At 41.9% G+C, this 18,265-nt stretch overlaps 1 pseudogene; it reads left to right on the top strand.

The window, feature by feature from the left end:
- The window catches only part of LOC123997214, a 17,008-nt pseudogene extending 2,476 nt beyond the window's left edge, over positions 1 to 14,532 (top strand).
- Positions 14,533 to 18,265: the final 3,733 nt, after the last annotated feature.

Raw genomic sequence — 18,265 nt, forward strand, 5'->3', positions numbered from 1 at the left:
TCTGGTTCTCCCACACCATAAAATAAGAAGCTTTCAGAGGTATCAGACCACAGAGCTATTGTAAAATAGCTTTTCTGGGACATGCTGCTTTAAATTCAAAAGAGTTAAACTTACTCACATCAGACAGGTTGAAGTCTATTTCTTCAACCTCAAACCATCCTCAAAGAGTGCTGAAAATGGGACACAAGTGCACCTCTAAACCCTCGTCGTTACAAACACTCATCCTCTCCACCATCCTCCTCTTCAACTCCCCTACCGCTGCCATGCCAGGGCCTGACTATGGAGGCCACCCGCGGTTCATCTGCATTCCCGTCCCTGCTGATACCGACCCTGCCTGCTTCCCCTCTGGGGGGCCAGTCATGGGGCCCAGTGGGGCAGGGCACCACGGACCTCCTGTAGGGCCCCCGAACAATAATGGCTGGTGGGGAATGACAGAGGAGGCTAAAACTAGTATTTTACACCTGAGAGAGAGCCTTGTGCAGCAGAAAGAGACCATCCTGGATATGAGAGAGACCATCAGGGAGCTAACCGCCAAGCTCACCTTGTGTGAGGGCTCTGGAACAGGCATCGGGGGTCACAACGACCACCATGGACCTCCATCTCATCACGGAGGGGTTGTCAGCCAACTGCCTTACGCTGACAACGGTCACCATGGCAACCAGCAGGGTCACCATGGAAACAACAACCATGCCTTGGATGCAGCTGGACACTACCCTGGGAATGGGGAGCACCGGTCGGACAGTGGGCATAACAACAGGGGGAAGGATAAACACGCAACACCAGAGGATATGATATCATCAAAATCGCCGGAGGAACTGGGCAGGATGCTGCAGGCCCTGAAAGAGAGAATGGATAACCTGCAGGTGAGAGACAGTTCCGTTTAGTACAGAAAAGAGATAATAGAGATAGGATGGGGTCATGAGGAAAGAGATAAAAGACTGACAGAGGGATGAGAGACAGATACTAAAATCAGGATTAAGGGATTACTTTAAATTGTTTTGGATAAAAGCGTCTGCTAAATAGCAGATTACTATATTATAATGCGAGAGAGAAAGAAAGAGAGAGAGCGAGAGAAGAAGTGGGGTGTAATGTGTTTCCACGTGTCACTTCCTTGTCTTGTCTCAGGTCAGGTGATGCACATGTCATTGGATTGTTTGGTCAAATAAACAAATCAAGCTGAATAAGAGCTGGGGATATTTACATCTGTTAATCAGTTAATCACATGAAAGTACCACCCTGCCATGCGAGACAGAATTCTACATCTTGTTTTCTGGCATCAAAATCGTTTATTTGTAAAACCAATCCAGGAACACCATTGTCCCTTTCCTCTGCTACACTGCCAGCCCTGTCTGACTGTCTGGAGCAGAACAGTGGGGTTGGATGATCACCCTGTCTAAGTCAAAATGGGCACACTAGACAAGGTTATTGAGCACTGACGGTTTAAATGGATTCTGCTTGAGTACGCTTGGTAGGGTTTGGTATGGTTGGGTGGGTGGGTGGGTGGGAGATGAGATGAGCAGGGCAGAGCTAGTTGGGTGAGTTTAAGATTGGTAGAGAGAGTTAGGTTAGCTTGGTAGATGGGTAAAATTAGTGTAGCTGGATGGAGCTGGGCAGGGCAGATCATTCCTACCTGTTCTCTCTCTCTTGCTTTCTCTCGTAATTCAGGCTTTGTCGTCCAGGTTTGTGGCCTGATTATCAGGCTGTAAGTGGAGATCATGATAATTGACACTGATCTCAGATCTGTACCCTCTGCTGCCCATGCCATCTGTCTATCGTCACTGTCCGACAGAGAGACCACAAGTCAACAGTGTAAAAACGGTCAAATAGCAATACTTATCTCTCAATCTGTTTCTCAATCACAACCATAATAAAAAAAATAATGTACGTACTGTAGTCAACAGTAAATAAGGGTAGTGTTTGTGTCTCCCTCCCCAGCAGTCAAGGAACACCTCCACCACCTACTCCAGCTCTCTGAAGGAGCTCCTCCAGAGGAAGATCAGTGCTCTGGAGCAGCAGATGCACCACACCGCTGCTGCCCTCAGCAGCAGCCCCAATCACCATGACGACAGCGATCACCATGATGACGGGCACCATGAAGACCACGACGATGACGGACATCACGACGACAGTCACCATGACGATCACCATGACAATGACGGGCATCACGATGACGGTCACCATGACGACCACCCCGATGATCACCATGACGATGGGCAACACGACAACGAGGCAGATAGCCATGGTTATCTGCAGAGAACGGGTTATCGCATACCAGGGCCCAGGGCTGGCCTGCACTCCAACAACAAACTGGACTCTCTACTGAATAACCTGCACCACACAGGTACCAACAGCAGGAAGAAGACCAAGAACCCTGATGCCTTCCAGATCGGCTTCCCCATGAGAACCAACTACATGTACGGGAAGGTGAAGATGACCCTACTGCACGAGATCTTTGCCCTCACCCTGTGTCTGTGGATAAAGGGGGGGCGCAGGCCCCGGGCTGGGGACCCCCTTCTCCTACTCTGTACCAGGACAAGCCAACGAACTGGTGCTGATTGAGTGGGGCAACAACCCCATGGAGCTGTTGGTGGATGACAAGGTGAGATGAGGAGAGAGAGCGTTGAGTAGAGAGTGGCCATGTCTGAATACCCATCCTAGTGTATTACATACCTAAACTGGATACTCATTTTGGTGTTTGGTCTAGTGGAATTCACTCATCTTTTAATCTTTTCCAACATGTTTGATAACTGCTGATAATCAGAGAAATTGACGTGCTGTACCAAAATTAACGGAATTGTGGGAGTCTATTTTGGAAATGTCAGTCTATTTATAAAACTATATATTTTTCTGAATACTATTTACACTGAACAAAAATATAAACGCAACGTGTAAAGTGTTGGTCCCATGTTTCATGAGATGAAATAAAAGATACCCATACATTTTTCACTCACAAAAAGCTTATTTCTCTCAACTTTTGTGCAGAAATTTGTTTACATCCCTGTTAGTGAGAATCTTTCATTTGCAAAGATCATTCATCCACCTGACAGGTGTAGCTTGTGCTAGGGACAATACAAGGCCACTCTAAAATGTGCAGTTTTGTCACACAACACAATGCCACAGATGTCTCAAGTTTAGAGGGAGTATGCAATTGGCATGCTGACTGCAGGATAGTCCACCTGCGCTGTTGCCAGATAATTGACTGTTAATTTCTCTACCATAAGCTGCCTCCAACATTGTTTTAAAGAATTTGGCAGTACCTCCAACCGGCCTCATAACCACAGACCACATGTATGGCATGGTGTGGGTGAGCAGTTTTCTGATGTCAACGTTTTGAACAGAGTGCCCCATGGTGGTGGTGGGGTTATGGTATGGGCAGGCAGAAGCTACAGACAACAAACACAATTGCATTTTATTAATGGCAATTTGAATGCACAGAGATACCGTGACGAGATCCTGAGGCCCATTGTCGTGCCATTCATCCGCAGCCAAGCATCTGTACACAATTCCTGGTAGCTGAAAATGTTCCAGTCCTTCCATGGCCTGCATACTCAACAGACATGTCACCCATTGAGCATGTTTGGGATGCTCTGCGTCGACGTTTACGACAGCGTGTTCCAGTTCCTGCCAATATTCAGCAACTTCGCACAGCCATTGAAGAAGAGAGGGACAACATTCCACAAGGCCACAATCAACTGTCTGATCAACTCTATGCGAAGGAGATGTTGCCCTGGATGAGGCAAATGGTGGTCACACCAGATACTGACTGGTTTTCTAATCCACACCCCTACCTTTTTTAAAGGTATCTGTGACAAACAGATGCATATCTGAGTTCCAGGTTGTGAAATCCATAGATTAGGGCCTAATGAATTCATTTCAATTGACTGATTTCCTTACATGAACTGTAACTCAGTAAAATATTTGAAATTGTTGCATGTTGTGTTTATATTTTTGTTCAGTATAGTTTGCTAGAACGGGTATTCCAACATGGGCAGAGTGGATGCTATATAACTCTCTTGGCTTTAACACTTCAGCTGTGAGGATAAAAGCCCCGTAAGCCACGTCTCTGTAGCCAAAGGTTTATAGCCCAAAAGGCCTGTTGGACTCAGTAGCCCAGAAGGCCTGTTGGACTCAGTAGCCCAGAAGCTCAGTATATAATAACTAGGCTACACTGAAGAGCATTGTAACTCTGAAGGTTAACCGAATGGACTTTCTGACACCAGTGATCCGTCTTAATGGCGTGACAATGATGTCAGAGAGCAGCTTACTTAGACAGCAGGTGGAGAGAGTCTCAGCCAGAGGGTGAATTACACCATGGTTTTCGTGGGTCTCTATCAATAAAAATAAAACATGTATTTGACTAATATTAAAGACATAATTTAAACTGTAAAAAATGTATTACCTTTTAATGTGGCATTAACACAACCAGTCATGATATTTTAATCTATTTGTCAAACAAATCACTTCAAAAAGTAGGCTACCTATGCGTGTTCATCCACTTCAAAATAATTCCTGCATCCAAACTGCATGTACAGTTGAAGTCAGAAGTTTCCATACATCTTAGACAAATGCATTTAAACTCAGTTTTTCACAATTCCTGACATTTAATCCTAGTAACAATTCCCTGTCTTAGGTCAGTTAGGATCACCACTTTATTTTAAGAATGTGAAATGTCAGAATAATAGTAGAGAATTATTTATTTCAGCTTTTATTTCTTTCATCACATTCCCAGTGAGTCAGAAATTTACATACACTCCATTAGTATTTGGTAGCATTGCCTTTAAATGGTTTAACTTGGGTTAAAAGTTTCGGGTAGGCTTCCACAAGCTTCCCACAATAACTTGGGTGAATTTTGGCCCATTCCTCCTGACAGAGCTGGTGTCACTGAGTCAGGTTTGTAGGCCTCCTTGCTCACACACGCTTTTTCAGTTCTGCCCACACATTTTCTATAGGATTGAGGTCAAGGCTTTGTGATGGCCACTCCAATACCTTGACTTTGTTGTCCTTAAGCCATTTTGCCACAACTTTGGAAGTATGCTTGGGGTCATCGTCTATTTGGAAGACCCATTTGCGATCAAGCTTTAACTTCCTGACTGATGTCTTAAGATGTTGCTTCAATAATATATCAACATAATTTCCATCCTCATGATGCCACCCCTGTGTTTCACAGTTGGGATGGTGTTCTTTGTCTTGCAAGCCTCCCTCTTTTTCCTCCAAGCATAATGATGGTCATCATGGCCAAACAGTTCTATTTTTGTTTCATCAGACCAGAGGACATTTCTCCAAAAATTACAATCTTTGTCCCCATGTGCAGTTGCAAACCGTCATCTGGCTTTTTTATTGTGGTTTTGGAGCAGTGGCTTATTCCTTGCTGAGCGGCATTTCAGGTTATGGCGATATAGGACTTTTACAGTTGATATGGATACTTTTGTACCTGTTTCCTCCAGCATCTTCACACGGTCCTTTGCTGTTGTTCTGGGATTGATTTGCACTTTTCGCACCAAAGTACGTTAATCTCCAGGAGACAGAACGCGTCTCCTTCCTCAGCGGTATAACGGCTGTGTGGTCCCATGGTGTTTATACTTGCGTACTATTGTTTGTACAGATGAACGTGGTACCTTCAGGCGTTTGGAAATGGCTTCCAAGGATGAACCAGACTTGTGGAGGTCTGCAATTTTCTTTCTGAGGTCTTGGCTGATTTCTTTTGATTTTTTCCCATGACGTCAAGCAAAGAGGCACTGAGTTTGAAGATAGGCCTTGAAATACATCCACAGGTACACCTCCAATTGACTCAAATGATGTCAATTAGCCTATCAGAAGCTTCTAAAGCCATGACATCATTTGCTGGCATTTTCCAAGCTGTTTAAAGGCACAGTCAACTTAGTGTATGTAAACTTCTGATCCACTGGAATTGTGATACAGTGAATTATAAGTGAAAGTGAAATGATCTGTCTGAAAACAATTGTTAGAAAAAATATCTGTGCAAGAAGTAGATGTCCTAACCGACTTGCCAATGTATGTAAACTTCCGACTTCAACTGTATACTCGCGCCACTTGATGAAGGGAAATAGACATGTGTTACAAAACACCAAGAAGTGTGCCTATTGAAATTCAGCCATTGCCATTGATTAGGCCTACATTAATTGATGCTTCTTGCTGACAAATGGACCTTTTTTGTAGCCTGAAAAGTCTGGACACCTGGTAAACAGGATGGTCTGGTCATCCTAACACACAGTGAACTTACCAGACTAGGCTACAACGTGTAAGCCTATTACCATGAACTTCAAATAGATCTACCGGTAGACAGTTATGTCGTGTTTTTAATCTTTATTGCTGGTCACAAAAAAATAAAAAGTAATGCTCCCTATACATTCAGTTTTACCTTCCAGTAGACTTACATCACTTCTTTTAGCCTACCTTTTACCTTCCAATAGGCTTACATCACTTCTGTTATCCTACCTTTTACCTTCCAATAGGCTTACATCACTTCTGTTATCCTACCTTTTACCTTCCAGTAGGCTTACATCACTTCTTTTAGCCTACCTTTTACCTTCCAGTAGGCTTACATCACTTCTGTTAGTCTACCTTTTACCTTCCAGTAGGCTTACATCACTTCTGTTAGCCTACCTTTTACCTTCCAGTAGGCTTACATCACTTCTGTTAGCCTACCTTTTACCTTCCAGTAGGCTTACATCACTTCTGTTAGTCTACCTTTTACCTTCCAATAGGCTTACATCACTTCTGTTAGCCTACCTTTTACCTTCCAGTAGGCTTACATCACTTCTGTTAGTCTACCTTTTACCTTCCAGTAGGCTTACATCACTTCTGTTATCAGTAGGCTTACATCACTTCTGTTAGTCTACCTTTTACCTTTCCAGTAGTTAGCTTACATCACTTCTGTTAGTCTACCTTTTACCTTCCAGTAGGCTTACATCACTTCTGTTAGCCTACCTTTTACCTTCCAGTAGGCTTACATCACTTCTGTTAGTCTACCTTTTACCTTCCAGTAGGCTTACATCACTTCTGTTAGTCTACCTTTTACCTTCCAGTAGGCTTACATCACTTCTGTTAGTCTACCTTTTACCTTCCAGTAGGCTTACATCACTTCTGTTAGCCTACCTTTTACCTTCCAGTAGGCTTACATCACTTCTTTTAGCCTACCTTTTACCTTCCAGTAGGCTTACATCACTTCTTTTAGCCTACCTTTTACCTTCCAATAGGCTTACATCACTTCTTTAGCCTACCTTTTAGCCATCACTTTTTAGCCTACCCTTCCAATAGGCTTACATCACTTCTGTTAGCCTACCTTTTACCTTTAGGCTTACATCACTTCTTTTAGCCTACCTTTTACCTTCCAATAGGCTTACATCACTTCTGTTAATAGGCTTACATCACTTCTGTTAGCCTACCTTTTACCTTCCAATAGGCTTACATCACTTCTTTTAGCCTACCTTTTACCTTCCAGTAGGCTTACATCACTTCTTTTAGCCTACCTTTTACCTTCCAATAGGCTTACATCACTTCTTTTAGCCTACCTTTTACCTTCCAATAGGCTTACATCACTTCTTTTAGCCTACCTTTTACCTTCCAATAGGCTTACATCACTTCTGTTAGCCTACCTTTTACCTTCCAATAGGCTTACATCACTTCTGTTAGCCTATCACTTTTAGCCTACCTTTTACCTTCCAGTAGGCTTACATCACTTCTTTTAGCCTACCTTTTACCTTCCAATAGGCTTACATCACTTCTGTTAGCCTACCTTTTACCTTCCAATAGGCTTACATCACTTCTGTTAGCCTACCTTTTACCTTCCAATAGGCTTACATCACTTCTGTTAGCCTACCTTTTACCTTCCAGTAGGCTTACATCACTTCTTTTAGCCTACCTTTTACCTTCCAATAGGCTTACATCACTTCTGTTAGCCTACCTTTTACCTTCCAATAGGCTTACATCACTTCTTTTAGCCTACCTTTTTTTACCTTCCAATAGGCTTACATCACTTCTTTTAGCTTCCAATAGGCTTACATCACTTCTTTTAGCCTACCTTTTACCTTCCAATAGGCTTACATCACTTCTGTTAGCCTACCTTTTCCTTCCAATAGGCTTACATCACTTTTTAGCCTACCTTTTACCTTCCAATAGGCTTACATCACTTCTTTTAGCCTACCTTTTACCTGTTAGCCTCCAAGTAGGCTTACATCACTTCTTTTAGCCTTACATCACTTCTGTTAGCCTACCTTTTACCTTCCAATAGGCTTACATCACTTCTTTTAGCTTTACATCACTTCTGTTAGCCTACCTTTTACCTTCCAATAGGCTTACATCACTTCTTTTAGCCTACCTTTTACCTTCCGGTAGGCTTACATCACTTCTGTTAGCCTACCTTTTACCTTCCAATAGGCTTACATCACTTCTTTTAGCCTACCTTTTACCTTCCAATAGGCTTACATCACTTCTGTTAGCCTACCTTTTACCTTCCAGTAGGCTTACATCACTTCTGTTAGCCTACCCTCTCAGCAGAGGCAATTTTACACACAGAACCGGTAGCCTACATCCATTATAATACATGAGTTAAATAAATCAAAACATGTTTTCCACCCTTGTTCATGAGTTAGTCCATAGTTAATGAGTTAATGCTTGGAGTCTTCACAGATCGTGTGACATAAAATACTTCCTTTCTGTCCTTACATTGATGAAAATGATGACAGTGTTATTTATCATTATTAAGCATTTAATAATTGAATTAGAACATTGAACGTTAATCATTGATCCTCTTCTAACCAAAGAGTCACCTTGTAGGCCTACTGTCATTAAGGTATAGCCTACTTGTTGGATGGATTGGATGCACATTGGTGTCTAGCTGGAGACTAGTTGTCTTGTGATATTGTCTACCATCATCAGTTGATCCAGGAAAGAAAACAAATATTGATAGAAATAATAAAGCAAAATAAATGGTCTACTATATTTGGCCACAGAGAAACCGAGGTAAAGACAGTTTCAAGTTGAATATTCAAGGGATATTTGCGCTTCCAAACCTCAATAGCTTTCAAACCACTTGAGCCACAGACTCCAAATAAGTATCATGATGTTGGAAAAATTGCGCACAACATTGTGCATGTCTTATTTTCATGATTTGGATATTAATTCGCTTTCCAAAGCTCATAAACGTGGAGATGTGAACAGCATTTTGTATTCCTAGTTGAATTAGTTAGGGAGCATAAACAAAGTACAAACTTTTTTCAGAATTCAGTGCCCCTACACATTGCACACCCTTTAGTTTATCCATTTTCCTCGCTCGAATTTACATAAATGTCTCAAACTTTCTCATTTCAATAGCTCCTTGGTCATGTGACCTACTGGACTCAAACAAGGTTCAGAATGTACACTCGGTGGGCCTACACATTGCACACCCTTTAGTTTGTAATTTTCATCTCACAAGATTTTGCATACATTTTTCAAACTTTCTAATTTGTTACCTACTGACCTCAAACTACTTTCAGAATGTCCACGGACTGGCTGAGACAGGCGCCGCGAGGCGTCCAGTGCGGTAACGCAACCGATCCCGGAGAAGCTGGCAGGAGCCCCGGGGAGAGTTTTATTTTCTTTGTGAAGGGCAAGACGCCCTGGAATGGGATCGACCCAAGAGATGGGCCCTGGAAAGCGTTGCGGTTCCAGCGGCGTCCAGTGAGCTCTCGCTGGCCCTTGAAAATCCGGGGGAGAGGGTGTAAATCTGGCGCCGGGCCGTACCCATATCAGTAGCAGGTCTCCAAGGTGGACAGCCTCTGGCATGTTAAAACAATGTAGGTAAAGGAAGTCGGCAAGTCAGATCTGTAACTTCGGGATAAGGATTGGCTCTAAGGGCTGTGTCAGTCGAGCTATGGTGCGAAGTGGGGCTCAAGCCGCGGCTGGGGGAGCAGTCGCTCCGTCGCCCTCCTCTCGCCACCGTTGGAAGTTCGTTATGCGGCCCATCTCGCAGTCTCTAGTGCGTGGTCTCGCAAGGGACTGCGTGAGGGGCTTCATCGGGTGGTGTCTGTCGGCAGGCCAAAGGCGGACCTGTGGGGGATTGGGTCCGCCAGTTGGTGGCGACAACTCTGGACGCGTCCTGGGTCCTCGCAGATCTCCCCAGCTACAGCGCTCGCCGGCCCTGTTTGCGCTGGGTCTCCGGCGGGTCGCATCAGCCGGCGCCTAGCAGCTGACTTAGAACTGGTGCGGACCAGGGGAATCCGACTGTTTAATTAAAACAAAGCATTGCGAAGGCCCGTGTTGACGTGATGTGATTTCTGCCCAGTGCTCAGAATGTCAAAGTGAAGAAATTCAATGAAAGTAAACGGCGGGAGTAACAATGACTCTCTTAAAGAGTCCTTAGCCTTAGTAAGGGAGATAACGAGGTAGCCTTCTAGCAGGGCTCTTCCAATCCCTCCCTGTATGTCACCTGTTTTCAGGTGTCGCTAACGAGGCAAACCAAACGGGAGTTACCTCGGTACTAGTCCGTACACAAAGAGAGTCCTGCAGATGGTGATGGCTGTTGATCATTAACGGAAGGCGGCAGACGGTCCTGGAATATGGGGCTTTCGGTCAAGCATGAAAATGTGAGGGCGGTTCCACCAAACTCAATGATTTGCTGCTGGGCTCTTGTAAACAAATTCTGACCTTGACAGGAAGCCAATCAGAGAATGACAGCTCGAACGCATCCCTGGCTTTGGCTGGGAGGGGGGAGTTATTTCCTGGGAGAAGGCTGATGAAAGTGTACTACTCGCATCAGTCTGATCACAGAGCGGCTATGGTGAAACATTTAAACACACGTCCCCCGTATACTTAGCTAACTGTAAACCGCAACGGTTTGAATCGAACGCTGGCTTCGGCTGGATATTCTGACACCAGTTTGAGGGTTGTAGGTCACATGACCAAGGAGCTATTGACATTTGAAAGTAAGAAATGTATGCAAAATCGTTTGACATGAGAATGGAAAAACAAAAGGGTGTGCAATACATTAGGCTTTTCAGTTGATATTCTGACAGCAGTTTGAGGGTTGTAGGTCACATGACCAGAGAGCTATTGAAATTCAAAACAATGAAAAACAGAACAATTCATTTAAAATCACAGATGAAAATGTACAAACAAAATGGTGTGCAATGTGTAGGCCCACTGAGTGTACATTATAAACCTTGTTTGAGGTTAAAATAAATAAATAAAAATAAATCATTTTAAATAGTGTGAGATATAAACCGACAAAAAAAAGTGTGTGCAATGTGTGTCTATGCCATGGAGTTAGCTACAACCCGTTTTGAAAGTTTTAGGAGAAATGGTTAAAGAGCTATTGAAATGTGAAAAATTTGATTTGTCACTATGTTGATGGTCTCTAACTGCTATTGGTGGTGTAAGGAAAACGACAGGCAAATATCCATTGAATATCCAACGTGAATCTGTTTTTACCTCGGTCATAGAGAACACCAGTACCCACACGCACCTGAAAAACAACGAATGAGCCTCTAAACAGCTGACTGACAAAAGCAAACAATGATAAATCAACGGATAAATCTAACGATTGGAATAAAGGCCATTTTTTTTATCAAGGACACATGGCAAAAAACGGCGTAAATTAGGAAGTACAAAGGACCATCTATGTGTAAAGGAACTTAGGCCGAAATTCAGCACTACTGAGTGGACAGTGCTGCCACATAAATAAATGGTTTAAACCATGACAGAGAAGTGGGGGTATTTGTTTACTTTGGAAACATTTATTTACATATTTACCACTGTAAAACATATTTACCACTACATTTTAAACAAACAGGAGAGTAGTTCATTTGCATAATTTAGAGACCCCCCCCCAGTAATTCACAACCTTGGTCTCAGCCCTCATAAAAAAATACTACGGAGTTACTACTCACCAATACTACACAACCCTACTGGTTTTACTGTTTGATTGCTGTTGAGATGTGTAGTAAACCAGTAGTGATTAATGTAGTCATTTAAATAGTAAATGAGTGACAAATTGGGACCTTTCATCACTGGTGAACAATGCATATTTCCTATTTAAATCACTTCTGTGTAACTTCTGAACTTTTGGGTATTTACTACTTAAAACCTACACATACCTACACAATTCCTACATGTTCACTATTGAATTACTACACAAAGCCTACTGCTGTATGCCTACTCAATCCCTATTGAATTTCTACTGCCATTTGTGCGTGTAGTGTCGCCACTGATCACTACTGAATTTCTCCTGATCCTTTTTCATTTCCTAAAATGTTATATAAACGGCTAAACAACGACATGAAAGTATTCATAAACCTTAAAGGAACTGGTGTCAGCATGAGGGCTAACTATGAAAGACAGGACGACGAAGGACGGGAGAGGATTACATTCAGGATGGACAAAAACAGTAGCTAGCTAACAACAGCCAACTACTTCCTGTCTTGTCTTTGGTGGTCACGAAAAGCCAGTGTTGTCTTCCTGTAGTGTGACCACTTATTTACTACCAACATCAAGTAGTAAAAACTCTATTTGACTACTATTGACAAGCCTGTGTAGTAAAGCTGTAGTGTTTTAACGACTTATTTACTACCAACATCAAGTCATCAAGTAGTACAAATTTTTACCTGTTTACTACTGGAAAGACACAAGTTATCTCCTTGTGCTGTCAACTTGGTGGTACTCAATCCCTACTCTCCTCCCTTCCCCCCAGGCAGTGACTCTGCCCCTTTCTATCAGCGATGGAAAGTGGCACCATGTGTGTGTGACATGGTCGACGAGGGACGGTGAGTGGGAGGCGTACCAGGACGGGGTGAAGAGGGGCTCTGGGGAGAACCTGTCCGCATGGCATCCCATCAAACCTGGAGGGGTCTTCATCCTCGGACAGGAACAGGTCATCTTCAAATTCTTTCAGTTGGTTATTGAGTGTCTACAAAAAGATTCTGCATTACACAAGACAAAAAAAGTGCACACTAAGCCATTTTCCCTGCGACCTCACTCATTAACCCCTTGAGCAAGGCAGTTAACAACAACAGACTGCTCCCAGGCAGGCAGCCCATCGCGCTTCTCTGATTCAAAGGGGTTGGGTTAAATGCGGAAGCCACATTTCAGTTGAATGCATTCAGTTGTGCAACTGACTAGGTATCCCCTTTCCCTTCCTTCCTTCCCTCCTCAGCCCATAATTTCACCTATTATTGACTGAGTCCCTTATCCTAGTATAGCCTCCCTTTATGTATCACGCCACGACTGTCTAGAACTCTAAGGCTATGTTTACACAGGCACACCAATTCTGATCTCTTTTTTTTTACCACTAATTGGTCTTTTCAGCTATTTACAATAATTGGGCAATATATCAGAATTGGGCCACCAGTGTAAACAAAGCCCAAGCAGAGGGACTGTTGTGCACTCTCCCTTAACCAACCACAAAAGCAGTCACTTCGCTAGCATGGGCTTTCTCTCAGAAACAGTGATCGTGGTTGGGGTTAAGGTCAGAGTCATTACTGTGTAATCCTGGCCTCTGACCTCTGAACCCTGACCGTGTCTCGTTTAGAGCAGCAGATAGGTTTGTCATATAATGAAGGCAGACCACCACCTACTACTACACACCATACATACAACGCACAGGAGGTTGGGGAGGACAGGCTCATGGTAATGGCTGGAGCGGAATAGGTGGAATGGTATCAAGTACATCAAACACATGCCATTCCATTAGCGCCGTTCCGGACATTATTGTTAGCCGTTCTTCCTTCAGCAGCATCCTGTGATCCAAAGCTAGCCACAAACATACCCCATTATTTAGTTTAAATGCATTTATGGCTCCTTTCTTAAGTCCAAATCCTAACTTTAGAATGTGCCTAACATTACCTTGTCTCTCTCCTCCAGGACACTCTGGGAGGTCGTTTCGACGCCACGCAGGCGTTTATGGGGGACATCTCTGACCTCCAGATGTGGGCTAATGTCCTCACGGCCCATGACATCTACAGCCTGGCCTCCTGCAACAGCCACCTCAGCGGGGACGTCATCACCTGGTCCGAGAACGTGGTGGAGCTCCACGGAGGGGTCACCAAGTACCCCTTCGACCCCTGTCACTAAGGGCAACCAACTATTATGACATTACCAATGGATCCATATCACACACATACTTAAAAGTACTCCTATCGAAGAAGGATTTTTTTCCGATCCAGAGGGGGTATGAGATCACACAGGATAGAGAATCCACTCCACTTAATATTACCACCTGACTAAAACTATGCCTTCCTTTTAGTCTGAAAGACTGAAGAGCCCCATTCCCAGAGACTGTGTTATGACTATTATGGAATTTAAATGTTTTGATAATGAAATGGACTATATATACAGTGCCTTCAGAAAGTATTCATACCCCTTGACTTATTCCACATTTTGTTGTGTTACAGCCTGATTTCTAAATTTATTAAATTATAATAAACGTTCACCCATCTACACATAATACCCCATAATGACAAAGTGAAAACATGTTTTTACATGTATTGAAAATAAAATACAGAAATAACCATTTACACAAGTATTCACACCCCCGAGTTAATTCTTTGTAGAAGCAACTTTGGCAGTGATTACAGCTATGAGTCTTTCTGGGTAAGTCTCTGAGAGCTTTCCAGACCTGGATTGTGCAATAATTCTTCAAGCTCTGTCAAATTGGTTGTTGATCATAGACAACCATTTTCTGGTCTTACCATAGATTTTCAAGTAGACTTAAGTCAAAACCATAAATTGACCACTCAGGAACATTCCAATCTGCTTGGTACGCAACTCCAGTGTAGATTTGGTCTTGTGTTTTAGGTTATTGTTCTGTTGAAATGTGAATTAATCTCCCAGTGTCTGTTGGAAAGCCGACTGAAACAAGTTTTCCTCTAGGATATTGCCTGTGCTTAGATCTATTCCATATATTTTTTATCCTGAAAAACTCCCCAGTCCTTAACGATTACAAGCATACCCATAACATGATGCAGCCACCACTGTGCTTGAAAATATGAAGAGTGTTCTGTATTGGATTTGCTCCAAACATAACACTTTATATTCAGGACAACAAGTTAATTGCTTTGCAACATTTTTTGCAGTATTACTTTAGTGCCTTGTTCCAAAGAGGATTCATGTTTTGGAATATTTTTATTCTGTACAGGCTTCCTTCTTTTCACTCTGTCAATTAGATTTGCATTGTGGTGTAACTACAATGTTGTTGATCCATCCTCAATTTTCTCCTGTCACAGCCAAATTCACTGCTTGACTGTGAGGGACCTTACAGATAATTGTATGTGTCAGGAACAGAGATGAGGTAGTCACTCAAAAATAACGTTAAACACTTTTATTGCACACAAAGTCCATGCAACTTATGTGACTTTTTAAGCAAAATTGAACTCCTGAACTTATTTTAACATGCCATAACAAAGGGGTTGAATATTGATTGACTTAAGACATTTCAGCTTTTCATTTTTAATTAATTTGACATTATTGGGTATTGTGTGTAGGCCAGTGACAAAAAATCTAACCGTAATAAATGTTTTATTAACACAACAAATGTAGAATAAGTCAGGTGGTGTGAATACTTTCTGAAGGCTCTGTAAATGTATCTATTTTTCTAGCTTCTATTTGACCCTTTATTAGTGTTACTAAAATGTTACTGCTGTTTTAATGTCACAACAATGATAATATGATATATTGTCATATAGTTGATAAAGATCAATAGATATTGTTGTTACGGTACACAGCATCCTTATAGTGGGCCCGTATAATTGACCTTGAAAGTGGTTACATAAGTAGGAGAGCGTGAGGTTGACCAATGGATTCTCTTTGAAAGAAGATCCATTGAAACATACAGCTACTATACCAAAGAAAAGTTAGACTAATTCATTTGTTTAGTCTTTTTTATTTTTTTCCTGTTTTCCTGTGATATAAGTACATCGAATACATTTTCTTAAAGCCGGGGTCCTTAGTTGTTACGTCCATTTTTGGACTTATAAATGAATGACATATACCCATTGATTCTTGAAGAATATAACTTAGAAATGAATCATGAGCTTAGTTCAAATGTCATACCACATCAGAACCCAAAATATAAGCTTGTTTTACTCCAATATTTGTAAACAATGCAAATGTAAACTAACACTGTATAGCCTCCAAACATGGTTAAAACTGATAATGTTGATATCATGGGTGGTCAGTCTTTGCATCCACAGCTCTGTCTATGAATTTAAGAGTGGTTACATTTCTCCAGGCCCATATCTCAGCTTTATACCAAAACAGAGGTGGGGTGACCTCTTTGTTATTGTTTCAAGTCAGGATTCCAGCTTTGTGTTATTGTTTTGATTTCAGATTTTTTTCAATGATTTACCTGAGACATGAATTCCCAGCAAAGAAATGTGCTTTATGAGTCTTTATATGTATACTGAACAAAAATATAAATGCAACATGCAACAATTTCAAATATTTTACTGAGTTACAGTGTATATAAGGAAATCAGTCAATTGAAAGAAATTCATTACGCCCTAATCTATAGATTTCACATGACTGAGCAGGGGCACAGCCATGGGTGGGCCTAGGAGGGCATGGGTGGGCCTAGGAGGGCATAGGCCCACCCACTTGGGAGTCAGGTCAACCCACTGGGGAGCCAAGCACAGCCAATCACAGAATGAGTTTTTCCCCACAAAAATGATTTATTTCAGACAGAAATACTCCTCAGCCCTCGGTGACTTATGGTAGAGAAACTAACATTCAATTCTCTGGCAACAGCTCTGTTGGACATTCCTGCAGTCAGCATGCCAATTGCATGCTCCCTCAAAACTTGAGACATCTGTGGCATTGTGTTGCGACAAAACTGTACATTTTAGAGTGACCTTTTATTGTCCCCAGCACAAGGTGCACCTGTGTAATGATTATGCTGTTTAATCAGTTTCCATCCACCTGCCACACCTGTCAGGTGGATGGATTATCTTGGCAAAGGGGAAATGCTCCACTAACAGGGATGTAAAAATAATGTGTGTACAAAAAAGTTTTTTGTGTATTGAACATTTCTGGGATCTTTTATTTCAGCTCATGAAACATGGGAACAACACTTTACATGTTGATTTATATTTTTGTTCAGTACACATACAACACATTTTAAAGCTTGATTTAATGTATTATGAATCATGCTACGTAGGGGAGTGAAAATGTAAGGGTGTTATCCCACATTTCTCTTTATCTCTCTTTTTAATGTAGGAGTCAGGTTTCACCCCTAAACCAAGAATCAGACAAGCAACAGATTTATGATTTTATTTACAATGCACTTTGTATTTAGCAGGTAAGAAAGTTCCACTGAAATTGAGTTGTTGTTATTTACTGATATTGAACAGAAGTGTGTGTTCATTTGTATTACTTTATTTGTCAATGTATGTACCTTTTTATTTGAAATCGTGTTGTTGTTTGATGGCCAAATGTATAAAACATTTCTCAAATTCCTTTTTTATCCAAATGTTATATTAGGCTAATATAACATTTGCTGTAATAACATTGTGGCTTTGGAAATGTTTGATCTGGCTGTGTTTCTATCAGTAGACGTTGTCTGTGGATACTGCACATGTATCAGAAACGATTTGATACTATTTGTAAATAAAAACCTTGATGTTTCTGTTTGAATGTTTATTTACTAATCAATTTATGTTCTTGAATCCCATTCTGACCTCAGACTGCAATTGATGTCTTGTTTGACCTGTCTGCTTCCCTCACTGCTGATAGCCTGCTACTAACACCCAGCACACACAATCAATCTCTCAGCAACCCAATGTGGCCACACTACAGTACCCACAGGTCACCACACTAGAGATGGGGTGGTCTATACCAGTGGAGGGACCCCATTTTACCTTGTTATCCATGATGGCATGCACGCACTCATAGCTCAGGTGATTCGATATAGCCGATAGATTTTTTTTCTGGGTCAAGGTTTGTCTTTTTCAAGAGAGGCTTTATTACTGCCACTTTTAGTGAGTTTGGTACACATCCGGTGGATAGAGAGCCCTGAACAGGCAGTTAACCCACTGTTCCTTGAAAATACAAAGTTGTTCTTAACTGACTTGCCTAGTTAAATAAAGGTAAAATAAATTAATAAAAAAATAAAATATTAGTATGTTCAACATAGGAGGGCCAAGCACAGGAAGCAGCTCTTTCAGTAGTTTAGATGGAATAGGGTCCAGTATGCAGCTTGAAGGTTTAGAGGTCATGATTATTTTCATCATTGTGTCAAGAGATATAGTACTAAAACACTTGAGTGTCTCTCTTGATC

This window comes from Oncorhynchus gorbuscha, linkage group LG15 (assembly GCF_021184085.1).
Source record: "Oncorhynchus gorbuscha isolate QuinsamMale2020 ecotype Even-year linkage group LG15, OgorEven_v1.0, whole genome shotgun sequence".
Taxonomy (NCBI): Eukaryota; Metazoa; Chordata; class Actinopteri; order Salmoniformes; family Salmonidae; genus Oncorhynchus; species Oncorhynchus gorbuscha.